We start from the raw sequence: 15,560 nt of genomic DNA, 5'->3' as shown, positions 1-15,560 counted from the left end.
GATGTAAGAAGTGAAAATGGCCCAGGGGGAGGGCCAAAGTGATTCAGCCAGGTAAGGGCCTAGGGGGCATTAATCAGCATCTTCCTGCCTGTAGTCTCTGACAAGGGCAGGTAAATTTGGTTATCGATGTACTCTGCAGGTCCTTGATATTCCATTCTCCCAGGGCAGTCTCCAACTTCCAGAGGTAGATGGCTTTCATGGCCTCCATTTCCTCGATCTGACCCGATCCCCTGTTTCTACACTAACTGCCTGTCCCCAATTCTGGCTTCACTAGGGCATACTTAGTAAGGACCTGCACTGGCTGAGCCTTGCCACAGGTTCAGAGCACAGGAGTCCCACCAAGCCCAGCCTGGAAGGTCTTTCTGGGAATGTTCAAACTGGAGACTGAAGGACTCCCTCCCATTTTTACTTGCTGAGTTTCATTTGTAAGCAAATCTATCTTGTTAAATTAAAGCAACGACTTTAAAGTTGGTACAACAAAACCACCACCCTTGCACGCTGTTGATTAAAGGTATCTGGTCTTTAGCTCCTCCCCTCATCCCAGTGTCCTTTTGTGATTAATCAGGGTGTGCCATAGGACAACAGGGAAATCAGAAAAATCGTGAAACTGAGCTAAAGCATGGGCTGTTCCTTTCTTCCAATACTATAAAGCAATTAAGTGACACATGAAGAGCCAAACAAGGGGGTATGGCTGATCCTTTGAGAAGACTTGTGGATTGTCAGAACACCTTGATCCCATGGGGGGTTCATCCAAACACTGTTAGTCAGCTTTTCATCACTCTGAACCAAATACCTGAAAAGGACAAGAGGAGGAGGAGTTTATTTTGACTCAGAGTTTTAGCGCTTTCAGTCCATGATTGCCAATTCCATGGCTCTAGTGAGACAGAACATCATGGTGAAAAGGTGTGGCGGAGAAAAGCTGCAAGGGACGAGGCACGACCCTGCCACCTATTTCCCCCAACCAGACCTCACCTGCCTCCAGTTTCTACCACCTAACATTCAAATTATTGTAGTCCACTAAAATTATTAATTAGTCCACGGATGAGGTTAGAGTTGTCATGATCGATCACTTACCCTAACCCCACCCTTGGATGTTCCTGCATTGGGGACCAACCTTCGCACGTGAGCTGTAGGGAGACATTCCAGATCTAAATCCTGACGCCCTCCTCTGCCACTGAGAATCCAGATGAGAGTGGACAAGCCTGCCACTCGGTTCCTTCTGCTGACTCGGGAAGCTTCTGAAGTCCTGAACCTTACCAGCCCTGGGTCATACTTAACTAGATTTGACCTCAAGGTTCTTCTAGCAGGAATGAAATTAGCACCCTGTGGTTCTTCCACCTTGAGTTATACTTTCTCAGACAGTCCAACCGAACTCAGCAGTGTTAGTCGGACAGCGATACATGACCACCGCAGGACGCGCAAATCCTGAGATGCTGGGAGTGAAAACTACACTGGTTGCCTTCACTGGAATGTGACAATGTTACTAGATCGTCAAAGACTTTGACCCTTAAAAATGTCATAGCAAAACTAGAGATTTCCCAAGCGAGTCTCCTCTCCTGGTCACCACAGAGAAACACAAGTATACATTACATACAGCGTTTAGTTTCTAAAGCCTTTCTTTTGAGTCCTCTTGATGCCAGCCAATCAAGTTATACTTGGACTATAGTTTGGGTACTTTTTGGGTAATCCAGGATCTCATACCATCTAAAGGGCCTGCGTTGGCCCTAGAGTCAACGATGAATGATGATGAGTATCCTCATGTGAGAAAGAAGCAGAGAAGATGCACAGCAGAGAAGGTGATTTTTAGATCAAGGCAGAATGGGAGCAATGCCAAGTTTTCTAGACAGCAGTCAGAACTAGGACAGGGCACAGGAAAATTCTCCCCATCCCATGCCGAGTATTTAGAAGGTCCCCATCCTGCTAAAACCTTGAATTTGGACTTTTGACAGCTGTGACACAAATGGCAAAGAGTATATACAGAACATCCAAAACTTAACATTAAAAAATACAATTACAAAGGAGACAAACACCATGAATTTTTTCACAGGAAATGAAAACAGTGAACATTTCACTGAAAAAGATATGCTAATAAGCCCATGGAAGTGTGCTCAACATTATATGTCATTAAGGAATTGCAAATTAAAACTACAGTGGGACCTCACTTTACATTTATTTGAGTGGCTAAAATGCAAAACATGGACATCACCGAATGCTGGTGAGGATATGAGAAGAGGAGCTAATTCTTCAATGGTGGGAATGCAATATGGTGAAACCACTTCGGAAGGCAGTTTGACGATTTCTTGTAAAGCTAAATACCTTTACCATGTGATCTAATAGTTGTGTTCCTAGGTGTTTATCCAAATGAGTTGAAAACATATATCCACAGAAAAACCCACACATGATTGCTTACAGCAGCTTTGTTCAGAACTGCCAAAATTGGGTTAGACGTTCTTCAGTAGGTGAATGAATAAATACACTGCCATGCGCATACAAATGAAGTACTGTGCACTGATTTTAAAAATGAGATACCAAGACAAAAAAGACAGGGATGACACTTAAATACACATTGCCCATTAAATAAGTTGTTCTGAAAAGACCATGTATTGTACAAGTTCAACTACATAACATCCTGGAAATGACAAAACTAGAGCAAGAGTGAAAAGATCAGTGGCCACCAGGTGTTTGGGGAAGTTTTAGCGTGGTAGTGGAGGGATAAATAGGTGGAACTTTTATAGGATGCTATGAGCTAGCATTATCTAAAATCAAAGATAGTAAGGGTGACACTAGAAAACCTGAAACTAATCTCAATTGCTAGAGTAGATGCAAAGTCCTAAACAGAGTAACAGAGAATTCGATCAAGCATTTTATTAAGGAAAAATATGTTGTGAAAATACTCGGTTTATTCTTGGAATAATAGCACACTTAATGTCTTAAAAGGCATCTACCCACTCATTAAACAAGGGTTACTGAGTGGCACATAGACACTGCTTCAAGAGTTCATTGGATAAAGAAGTGAACGGTAAATGAGCCAGATCACTTTAAAAACTGCAAGGGCTAATATTAATAAAGCTCTTGGGAGAACCTACATGCCTACCCAAGTTCCTGATAGCTACTGCATTAAGAGTCTGGCTCTGACTGGAGGGAGAGGAGGGAGGAAATTTTCCCCAGGAGATAAATATTTGAACCAGGTCTGGTGGAGGGTGCCATTAAGTATTATGCAGAAGAAAGGGCAAGGTCCACTCCGAGAGTCGTCAAAGTTGAGGTGTGGCCAGGGATGGCTCTTCTGGGCAATAAAGACGAATCTAATACCCTGAGGAGCCAGACATGCCGTGGGGAGATATGAGGGGGAGCAGCTGGAGGTCAGTCCACAAACCTTCGCATGACTTGCCAAGGAGACTGGAGCTTCTAATCGGAAGGGTGGACATCCACAGCTCCCGGCATAGGCGTGAAATAGATGTGAGAGTACTCAGGAAACTGGTGGCACCAGTGCAGACGGATTCTGGTGGGGAGATAGTGAACGAGGAGCACTCTTGCCTGTGTGGTTTGCTCGTGAAGCCAGAATTGGGGAATTAGTGTAGAAATAGGAAATCGGGTCAGATCAAGAAAATGGAGGCCATAAAGTCATCTGCCTCTGGACGTTGGAAACTGCCATGGGAGAATGGAATGTCACGGACCTGCAGAACCCATTGATAACCAAATTTACCTGCCCTTGTCAGAGACCAAACCAGGCCTAATCCCGTAGGCAGGAAGGGAAGAGATAAGGAAGAAAGAATGGGAGAATAAAACCCATAAAAAGGACAAGATTTGCTCACCCATGGATTCCGCCTTTGGGTCCCCTTCTTCCACCCGGGAGAAGTCTGCTTTTACTTTTCTTTAATAAAGCTGCATTTTCCACTCTACATTTGCCTGGGCGTGCTTCTCTGGCGTTATACTTCAACACCTGAGGAAGCAGGACTCGTCACCGGTGAAGAGCGGTATCACTGGGACCAGGAACTTGGCATTCCCTTGAGCACAGGGCTCCACCCTGAACCCAAAGGCGGTGCAGGGGCTGGCGCAGTGCGTGCAGGGGCTGCAGATCTACTCATGCGGCTGGTCGCTCAGGTTTCAGGGATTTTGCAAAATGGTTGTTAAAGATCACTATAATTAAACAGTAAAGCACATGATATTTTAGTTAAATAAATTAAGTTTAGAACAGTGAACATTCTCTTCTAACTGCTTGCCGACATTTCCCATTCTATTCTCCCGAGGCATTTATGCCGGTCGTAGCTGAGTGTGAAATCCTGGGACTTAACCTAGGGGGCTTTTTGTACCACAGACATCAATTACTATAAGCCAGGGATTTATTTATTGTTTTGTTGATGGTCTAGACTTAAGAAAATCTTGGGAGAAAATGTTACCCGTGGGATTAAGCTGCACAGTGTGACCGGACCACACAGCAAGGAGATCTTATTCGGCATCCAAACCCCCGCCGGATCCAGCTGAGTTGCTCCCACTGCTGACAGCTGAGCGGCGCTCTGACACACTTTCACTTCAGTGAACTTTTTTGAAAAGAAAATAGAACCAATATGTATATCAGGTCTACTCAGTCCACGTGTGCCTGAGTGTTCTGATGAAATAAATGATAATTAAGGGATTTTCTGCTGTCAGATTTCATGACACTTGCTGACAACAAAATTATTAAAATGGATAGTAGATTTTATAAGAAATATCAAATTGGAAGTTCTGAGGGATCAAAACCTCATGATCATGTCAGGGGATGTATTGGTTGTCTCTTTAGAGTTTTTCATTTATTTGAAAAACTGTTTCACCCATATTTAATCTATGAAGTCCAGTTAGAGGTTTTCTAAAAAATAGTGCCATTATATGAAAAATAAATTTTCATGTTCAGAAGTGAATTCACATGTTTGCATTAAGCAAAGATCACTCATGAGCAAATTTTGCAACTAGGACAATAAATAGGGTTCCCTCTAATGAACTTGGTGAACTTGAATGTTTACTATGTCTGTAAATGATAATTTCAAAAAATTCACCAAATCTTATCAAATTAACTGTATGATTCACAACCAGTAGCATATAATAAGGAAACCATAGTGAACTCCAGCTCTTATTTTGGAAACTTAGTTGCTCTGAAAAATCTTTGGTTTCTGACCATTGCTACACAGCTCATTTGCAGCTGAAATCTAGATGTCTGCCTCTTGGGGTTGTTCTCCAGAACATGACGTTCATAAAGGTGATTCACTAAGCAATTCATACAGATAAAGTCTTATGTTCATAAGCAAAGTTACTAAAATGCATTGAAATATAGCTGTAGGTTCAATAAACTTAAAAATCTTTAGTTAACTGGAGATAGGAATTTATATCCTAAAAATGAGTGAGTGGATTAGTCTCCCCAAGAAAACCCACTACCCTTAGTTCAGTAATGAAGTAGTTTTAGTGCCTTTAGAATCAGGACCTACCCCCTAAAAAAGCTCTTGTCACCACCACATCTTGTTGTGGGACATCAGACAAAGCTACTGAGCAGAGAACTCGACCATGATCAACTCTCTGCATACTTTTGGATGAGTTAACTGCACCTCTGTGTCGTGAGCAGCTTCTGAGACAGCATTCCAGTTTTCAAGCCCCTGGTGTGTGTGACCTTGTGTAGGTCTCTCTCACATTGTCCCAGGACCAGACTGTGTGGCCCGTGGAATGCCATATGGCAGAAGTGATGGCGTGTCACTTGGAGATTAGGTTATAATAGCTAATGCAGCTTCATTCAGCCACAAAGTAGGAAGCAGGGTTAACACAGCAAGTAAGTGATTCACCAGCAATAGGCTCCCAAAAAAGAGCCACTCTATCAGAACTCTTCTTTTACAAGTTCACAGTACTTTTTAAACATATGATTCTAATCATCACAAGGATCTTTCAGAAGAATTCACTGAAAATATCACCAAAAGTGGCATGCAGGATGCTTATGGCTGCAGAGGTGCTGTTGTCAAGTGGATCTGCCTTAGCACATACTGAGGGTAGCAGAGTAGCTGACCCAGCACATTCCTGTGCAGCATTATGGTATTTGAAGAGGTGTTCCAGGGGAAAGGAGCAAAGTGCAGTTGTTCTAGCTTTGTCATAAGCAGTTCTTAAAAAGGAGGGATAAATATGAAGACCAGCAAGATACTGGAGACATGTTTTAGGGATTTTATTTCAATGATGTAAGAGCATGATAAACGCAGATTGCATTAGACAGAACGGAAGGAGGCGTGTTCATTTGCAGTTTTGAGCTCACCTGAGTGGAGTTCAAATACTCAACAAAGCAGCCACTGAACGATGTCAGACCTCCAAGGCTCACAAGTTCCTCAAGGGTCTGCTAGCCAGGAATACCCTTGCAAGAAACCTAGTGTCAAGAACTGAATGTCCCATTCACTTTCCCATTTGCATACTGAAATCCTAACGGCCAGTGTGGTGATATTAAAAGGAAGGAGTTAGGTCAGGAGGAGAAATCTCAGGTGTGGTATTGGTGCCCTTCAGGAGGAGACCCGGAGCCCGTCCCACAGCTCTTTGCCTCAGGAGGACGCCACTGAGGCCACGGTTGTCTGCCAGTCTGGAAGAAGCCTCACCTGACACCAGCCAGCTGGGGCCTTCATCTTGGACTTTCAACCTCTACCCAGGGAAGAGTGAATTTCTGCTTTTTAACTACCCAGTCTAAAGCCTTCTGTTATACACTTCCAAACTGAGTATGACACTGAGTATATATATGTTGATATTGGGAAATCCAAAATGTGGAATTCACGCTATAAAGTTAAAAGTTTCAAAAGTTTGTTGAATTAAAATGTGCTAAAAGATCATTTTTGTTTATTTGTTATTTATTTTACATAAAATAAAACTGTTTGGTAAAACAAGAATGGTAGGATTCTTAATATATTAGCCTGAAGTCCAATATCATGTTTGAAGGTGAAATATCAGAGCCATTCCCAGGAGAGTCAGGAATGGACAAGTGTGTGTGCACGCATGTGCAAATTTTTTCTTTTTTAATCAAAAAGAGGCAGAGCATGGTGGCACACACCTGTAATCTAGCAACTTGGGAAGCTGAGGCAGGAGGATCACAAGATCAAGGCCAGACTCAGCAACTTAGCAAGACCCTATCTCAAAATAAAAAGGAATGGGTACGTGACTCAGTATTAAGAGTCTCCTGGGTTCAGTCCCCGGTACCAAAATAAACCAAAACAAACAAGAGAACAAAAAACTGAGAAAAGAAACTCTGAAAAATATGGAGAGAAAATTGAACCACAGATACATTATCAACAGTGTATTTCATTTCCACTGCTGTAGACAATACAGGTACATGGCAAAACCTGATGAAGGCAACACGCTCAAAATTGTTCCGAGTGGGTCATTTCTTTGGATAAATGCTAGAAGCAAAAGATGAAAAAACATGAACAATCGGCAGGCGGGGACCAACTTTGGTCCAAATGGTTCACTATTTGCTGATAAAGAAAATGGGAAGTCTGTGGTTGTGCATGCTGATCCATCAAGAGTGAGAAACTGCACGATGACCTTGACAGGGATTACTTACTCTCAAGATCTATTAACTCTAACAGTTGACGGGTTTGGCTAGTAAGAAGAAAAGGGATCTCCAGGGAATAGATAAAGTACTGGCCTCCATGAGCAGGAGCCGCTGCCCAGGAGCTGAAGACGAGGATGAGGGCTGAGATCCAGGCTCCCTCTTCCTGGAGAACTCCAGGGAGCAAACCCAGAAAGCAAACCCTTAACCCCCTACAGTGCCCTCTGGATAAAGCTTCTGAGCTGGCTGGTTACAATAAAATTTTAAAGCTCCCGTGTTCATTTTCACAGAGCAGACACAAAGGGTAAACTTGAAGTTGAGAGACAATAAAGTGGACCATGAGGGTATGACTGGCTGTTCCAAGGAAAATTCCAGGGAGGCCCCGACATTCCTGAAATCATCAGGACCCAACTCTAATTCAAGCTGGGGCTCCCGAGGATGATCTGAGGGGTCAGGGGAGCAGCTCTGACCTCCTGCACAGCTTCCCTCCTGTTGTCTTTTGTCTTAAGTTCCTCAAACCGTTTAGTTCTGAGGCTGTTCTACACCGCAGAAAGGGAAGCAAGGGCCGAACACAGATTCAACAAAACCACTCCTCTGCACGTCCACCCAGGTCACCAGGGGGCCCTCTCAGGCGGGGCTCTAATTCAATTGTTTGCTGCCAGCAGGATGAGAATTAGAGTCACTTCCTCCAATTATATTCACCAACCTAATTTAAAAGAGCCTGTAACTCAATTCCGTTTTTATTGACTTAAAATTTAAAGCGTTTATAGGAGAATGTTCTTTTCTGATGGCCGCAAGATAACGGGAGGACCTGTTCTGACAGGTAAACTAGAAAAGAACTCTGTCCATTGACTCAGGGAAATAAGGATCTTGTCTCTCTTGCCCCATACACTAGGTGATTAAAAAAATCCTCAACCCTTCCTATAAAATTAACTGCTGGATTCTGCACACTTTAGTTTTAGTTTCAAACGTATGCTGTTTTTGTTTTGCAGAATGACTCAAGCTACGCGGTGTACAGAGCAGTGGTCTTGGCTGTTACTTAGCAGAAGCAAACACAAAAGCTCTCTGGAGGAAGAGATTTTGCTTGACGGATAGCAAGGTTCCTGTAAGTAAATGATAAAAATACGCTCACAATCTGAAATTAAATACTACACCTGGGACAATCCAGTATAAGCAAGAGTCAAGAGAACACAAAAGAATTGGACATCCTTCCCCAGAGCTTCAGATAATAGAATAGAAGAAGAAAATGTAGAAATTAAGACTAGAACCCTGAGAAAACATCAATAAACTACTTATTAAGACCAGGCAGAAATGGGGGAAAGGGAGAGGGGATAAATAAATCCCCCAAAATGGAGTCCTTGAAAACAAAACTCAGTAAAAGTGAGTTAAGCTGCTGATTAATATGCTGCTGAATTCTTCAATTGTATGGACTGGTTTAAACAGAATTTCATTTTTTCCACTTCAAAACTGGTATATGGTTCAACAAAGCAGGAAGGAGCCAACTTTTTCTATTTTTCTTTCCACACATGTGGTAAAATATATTATTGTTCACAGATACTTGCTGCTTTTCTTAGAGGCAGGATTGTACTGTGGCCTCATTAATGTCTATTAGGATCACGTAACCTTGATCAATGCAATTAGAACAGAAGTAAACTGTACTTTCTAAACATAAATGCTTCCACATACTGTCTTTTCTCTGCCTCTGCTGCAGACTGACTTCAGATGCAGGTCACCCACCTGCCTGGTCTCAGGAAGGACAGCATGGCACACAGCTGCTATTGGCTATGCTAGACAAGGCACGAAGCAGGTGATAAAACCACGCTGTATGCCAGTAGCCGAGGTTTCACCTGTTGCCATAGGATAACTTCACCTCTCTTAACCAGTACAGAAATTAGGAGAGGGCACAGCATAGACTGTTACCAGGTCTCCATTTATAGGTGCGATGTCCAGAGCCGCACAGCTGCTCAGTAGCCATTCCACTGAAATCACTGATAAAAGTTCTTGAGCTGCTGAACCTTGTAGCTTGCCCAGGTCCAGCCCGCCAGCAAAAGTGAACGGTTGAGTTTATCTGCATTGGATTTATTAAGGACTACCCACTAGGATAGAGGGTGCTATGACTGAGGAAAGACGAGTGTCATTTGATCCTTGTGTCTGGTTTCTTTTGTCAGTGGTGGGATGAGAAACCTGCTCTGCAAAGACTCTTCAGAAAGAGTGATTGAGAAGGAAGAGCTACCCAGAAGGTGGGCTGGGGGCTCAGGAGACGGTCTTCTGGGAACCAGTCGTGTGTGGGGTCACTGCAGTCCAGGACTGTTTTCTGCCCAGGGTAGGGAGGCGGTGGAACAGGTTCTCAGGACAGGACCAGCTCCTTGCTGCTACTCTCTGTCTGTAGTTTCATGGTGTGACAGGCTATGTGGAGCAGACGCTTTGTCTTGTTTGTGATTTTCAGCAATAATATGCCACATTCAAATGAAGGAGTTGATGTCAAAATCCTGGATGACAGATCTGACGCTATAATTAAGTGGGAGTTGAGTTGGTTTTTCTTGGGGGGGGGGAGTATATTTTTTTCTGTGTAGAAAGGATGGACTTAGGTAACTATTTTTGAATAGAAACTTGGCACAGTCACAGTTTACATTATCGTGCAAAAATATTCCTTGGACTTCCTTTGGAAAGGATATGTTTCTCTATCTTGGCTGTGTGTGTTTGCCCAGTGACATCTGAATGGAAATGACGTTGGAGGGAAAATTTAAGAGCCAGCACCAGTTCGCCATCATCTCTTCTACCTTGAGACGTTGTGTTGATTTTCCACATAAAGCCCAATCAAACTGGGTCTCCAGTGAAAGCAACCTAGTGCGGAGCTGTAGACAAAGCAGAGTGGACAGGAATCCTGTGGTAAAGCTTGGGTCCTTTGTCTTGCCAGTGTGACTTGGTTGATCCTGACTGGTGGTCATTCTCAGTTCACTGGCTTCCGTCCTCATTTCTGTGATCTTGGGATCATCACATGCCTGCTGCACCTATAGACCTGACATAGTCAAGGCAGGAAAAGGTGAAAAAGGGGGGAAAGTGAGGCACAGGGCAACTTCTTTTTATGCTTTGATGGCCAGAAATATGTAAATGTTGTTTGTTTCAAGGAAGTCACACAAAGGAGGGTTTGATTTTATAGCCCTTATAATAGGATAGGTACAGGTGGACAAATGTGGAAATGTAGATGGGCTCAATGGACAGTGCCTGCCTGGTGGACACCATGGACTAGCTGGCCTGCCGCTGCTCCCTGTGGGCCTGCGGTTTACACCTGCTACAGCACTTATTGTCTTTGTGACCAGGGTTATTTCAGGATTTCTTAGGTGTAATTCCACTTAAGTTCTGTTGTAGAGCCAATTTAGGCTGTGACGTGGCATCAAATCACCTGCATCTCTCTGAATTAACTAAGCAAAGATGTATTTCTGATTGGTGTTACAGATAGTGCAGAGGGGTCATCCATCCTTGGGGGTCTCCTCCAAGTGGCGACTCAGACCCAATCAACTTCCATTCCTAAAAATCCCTCGTATAACACAAACCAACTAATACTTGTCCTGGGAAACACAGTAGTCCAGAGTGCTCAAGAGGAGAAGTCATTTGAACATGTAACTCTGACTTTTTCACAATACTTAGAAGAGTTTTTGGCAATTTCTTTAACAATTCTGTTCCGGTATATTGCTACCTTTCAAGTGGATAACAGTGCAGGTCTCGAGGTTGTTGGGAGGACACAGTGCGTTCACGTGTGGACGTTCTTTACGCAGAGCCTGCTGATGTTCAACACCATGCGTGTGTTCACTGTTTTAAGTTACGTTCTATTTACATACAGTAACCCCCTCGTACATCCTCCAACTCACCTGTACAAGTGTAGTTGCAGGTAAAAATCTAGCATGTTGAATTACTGGGTCACAGGTTTTGAAGTTCAAATACGGATAAACATTGCCGAATTGCTCAGACCACAACAGTCTGCACTCCCAGTGTCTTAGTCATCTGGGGCTGCTCTGACAAAGTACCGGGGCATGGGTGGCATCGACAGCAGACCTTCATTTTCTCAGACCTGGAGGCTGGACACTCCAAGGTCAAGGTCTGGCAAGGTTCAGTTTCTGGTGAGTGCTCTCTTCCTGGCTGGCAGGGGACTGCATTCTAGGTGTTTCCTCAGGTGGAGAAAGGGAAGGAGGGGAAAGGAAGGTTGGATGAGGAGGAGGAGCGGGCAGAGGGAAAGAAGGGAGGGAAGGAGCAGGAGAAAGTTTGGTCTTTCTCTTATGAGGACACTAGTCCTACCATGGGCCCCCCTCATGTCCTCATCTCACCCTAATGATGTCCCACTGGCCCTCCCTCCAAACCCCAGCACCTTGGAAGAGCTGAGCCATCTGAAATTGAAGGGCACCAACATTTCGGTGTATAGCACCCATCAATACCATATCTGAACACATATTTTTCTAATTTCCAACCAACCGTATTTTATCACACTTTTGATCACTACATTCTCAGAGACCTTAGTTTTAACTTCCCCATATCTTATTTTAAAATAAGTTGTGTGTGTGTTTAAACTCCACTTGTGATTTCCTTTCCGGAAAGTCTCTTGTTTCCTTCAACCAATTTTCTATAGGGTTCATAGACTCTATCTTTGCGTTTTAGTCAGCTTTTTCACTGCTGTGACTAAATGATCTGACCAGCACAATTATAGAGGAGGAAGGGTTTATTTGAGGGCTCATGGTTTCAGAGGTCTTAGTCCATAGAAAGCCGGCTCCATTCCTCGGGGCTTGAGGTGAGGCAGGACATCATGGCAAAAGAGTGTGGCAGAGGGAAGCAGCTGGCATCATCAGGAAGCAGAAAGAGACTCCACTCTCCAGATACAAAATATATACCCCAGAGCCACGCCCTTATTCTCACCTCCTCCAGCCACACCCACCACTTCAATTAATCCCCTCAGGGATCAGGTCACTGACTGGGTTAAGATTTAAAACCCAATTATTTCTCCTCTGAACCTTCCCGCATTGTCTCACATGAGTTTTTGGGACACCTCACATCCAAACCATAATACTTTGTATCTTTCTTTTTCTTCCTGTGATTTTTTTCTTTATCTAAGGAATTAGACCTTTATGGAAAGTTACAATTATTGAAATATTTTTCTTTTGATTTTTTTCTGTAAAGCAATTTCTCAGTTTCATCTGATGGGTTTTTTCAACTTGATAATGATAGGTTGGGTATTTTTAGGTTAAGTCGAGGCATTTTTAACCTTATAAAATGTGTCTTTCAATTGAGGCGCCCTCTTTCATTTCTCGCTTGCTCTCTCTCTCTCTGTCCCCCTCTCACCTCCCCCCTCCTGTTGCCTTTCCCTCATCTCCTTCAGGGACTGGACGAAGTGACTGTTAGTCCCTCTCTCACCATCCCACAGATCCCCGACTCCACTTCTTTATCCGCTCACCTCTCTGCCTTTCAGACTGGACATCTCTTCTTGATTCATCCTCAAGTCCACTGACTGTCCTCTCCTTTCCATTCTGCTACTGGTCCTGTCCACTGAGTTTATTTTGGTTATTGTAGTTTTCAGTTTAAATTCATTTCCAGTTTTTCTCCTTGATAGCATCTGTTTCTCTGGGGTGAGTTCCTGTTTTTCCACAGCTCAGAAGGTGATTTCATAAATAACTTTTTGGGGTCACCTCTGCCGCTCTTTCTCTCTGTGGAATGCCAGCACTTTCTGGTTCTCTCTTTTCAGCCCTCCAGTCAAAATTCAGAGCTTTCGTTGTCCTGTTCTGCCCTGCACTTCCCTAACTTCTCTAAAACCTAAACCAAAACTAGGAAGCCTGGAGTCAAATAAGTAAATAAATTGATGAAGGCAAACTCTGCATGGTTCAGTGAGACTGAGCCATGACCCAGACCCAATCTTGCCATGGTCATATACGAGTTCCCAGCAATCTTTCCAGGTCTTAGCTCTGTATTCATCAAGAGAGAAATGATGAAATGTGCTCAATCCAATTATTCAGAAATTTTTTAAATAATTTTTCTTAGTGGGGAGAAACACAAAGGGGTGTTCAGAAGGTGGCCTCATGTAGCATCTTATAAAGGACAGAAAATTCCTAGAGAACTGACAAGATGAAGGAAAGGGACTGAGCTTTTGGAAGACTAGGGTGATTGGCAGGTGTGTTATATAGACTCCTCCGTGCTGTCCCTGAGCCCATAAGAATCTGGAGTCACCTCAGGTGACTCAGAGTTGTCTTCCCCTCCCTGGAGACGGGCAGGACACATTCTCCTGTGTCTGTTTTCCTCCTCGCCTTCACTTCACAGTAGTCCTTGTGCTGAGTGGCCTGTTTTAGGGTGGCCTGTTTTAGGGTGCATACTCTGAGCCCTTCCGTGTTTCATATAAACATTATTGTTGGCTTATCTACCTGAGAAATGTCGCAACGTCCACTGAGACACACTGTGTCTGTTTGATTAAGCCGAGGTGAACCGTCACTCTTATTGAGATCTCTCTCCTGACCCCTGACCTACTCTATGGAGTGGCTTCAACCCCTGAGACTATGGCAGGGTGGCGGTTTCCGCCCGGCTCTCCTCTCTGTGCCTGCGGTGGCACTGGTACTCTGCAGGGACCTGCCTGCTCAGGTGCAGGACGAGCTCGCTCTCTGATACGAGTGTGTGAGTTGCGTCACAGCTCTCTGGGGCTCTTAAAAATGTGACCTGGTGGTCCTTCCAGCTCGTTATGACATTGCAGCGGGAACCAGTTCTGTCCAAAACCTCTCCATTTTCACCAGAAGAGGAACCATCTTGCCATGCTGAACATCAAGGCCAGGGAGCTGTAGAGTGTGGTTTCCAGGTTGTTTGGGGTCCCTGTCCTAGAGAGCAGCTGTCTTCTGGAGAGCTCAGTGCTGGTGGAAAGCACACTGTTAGTTGGTTATTTGACTTTCATGTGTGTAGTTCTCATACTTTGATTTTTGCGATTCTACAGAACACGTGACCCTGTGGAGCCAGGGCTCTTCCCAGAGCGTGGAAATAGACTTGGAAAAGCGAAGGCCCTGAAGTTCAAGTTTTGTTAGTCTTCTGAGGAAAATAGAAAACACATAACCTCCATGGCAGGTTTTCTCAGCTTTATTAGGGGACAGACAAAAACTGTATGTATTTGTTTTAGTCAGCTCTTTCACTGTTCTGCTCAGAAGGTCTGGCAAAAACAATTTTAGAAGAAAAGTTTATTTGGGGGCTCACAGGTTCAGAGGTCTCAGTTTGTAGGTGGCTGGTTCTGTTGCTCTGGGTCCAAGGTAAGGCAGAACATCATGGTGGAAGTGAGGTGGTGGAAACTGCTCAGGACATGGAACCAGAAAGCACGGAGAGTCTCCCCTCACCACAGACAAAATATATATCCTAAAGTCACGTCCCCAATGACCCACCTCCTCCAGCCAACAGTCACCACCCAGTTAATCAGTATCAATATCAATAACCCAGTCGCTTCACCTGTGAACTTCCTTGCATTGTCTCACATGTGGACACCTCACATGCAAACCTTAACAGTATTCAAGATGTGTGGCACGATGTACTGATATACACTGCTAAGTGATCATCACAATGCAGCTAACACATCTACCACCACTTGTGTGTGCACGTGTGTGTGGGTGCATGTGCTGAGAACGCACAAGATCTACTCTCAGCAAATTTCTAGTACAAAATACATTATTGTTAGCAGAGTCACCAAACTCCACATTGGGTTTCAGAACTTGTTCATTTTAGGGATGATAGTTTGTACCCTTCTACCACTACACGTCGAATACTTTATTCCATGTACTAAAACTGACTTAAAGCCCCAAACTCTAATTATAAATCACAATTTAAAACAGGTTAAATAAAAGTAAAAGAATTTAAATAAAATTCTTTATTCAAATTTTAGTCTCCTCCAAACCCACTACTTCCTATCCAGGTTGTACAGCTGCATTCGTTTGTGAGTCCACTTCATTAGATCTGATGGAGGTTGCCTTTCTCACCTTTTCCTTTCTGGATAAAGTTTTGGATTACTATATAAACATCA

The 15,560-nt window shown here is 43.7% G+C and overlaps 1 protein-coding gene across 3 annotated transcripts in view; it reads left to right on the top strand.

Annotated features, from left to right (window-relative positions):
• Positions 1-8,299: 8,299 nt before the first annotated feature.
• The window catches only part of Slc17a4 (solute carrier family 17 member 4), a 30,611-nt gene continuing 23,350 nt past the window's right edge, over positions 8,300-15,560 (top strand). For all 3 annotated transcript variants that reach the window (XR_007109578.1, XM_047559380.1, XM_047559377.1), the window contains exons 1-2: positions 8,300-8,360; positions 8,530-8,642. The gene's annotated coding sequence lies outside the window, so the exon portion shown is untranslated. The remainder of the gene's footprint in view (positions 8,361-8,529; positions 8,643-15,560) is intronic.

Source organism: Sciurus carolinensis, chromosome 7 (assembly GCF_902686445.1).
Source record: "Sciurus carolinensis chromosome 7, mSciCar1.2, whole genome shotgun sequence".
NCBI lineage: Eukaryota > Metazoa > Chordata > Mammalia > Rodentia > Sciuridae > Sciurus > Sciurus carolinensis.
Note: the sequence above shows the minus strand (reverse complement) of the source record. Positions and strands in the feature narration are given on the sequence as shown.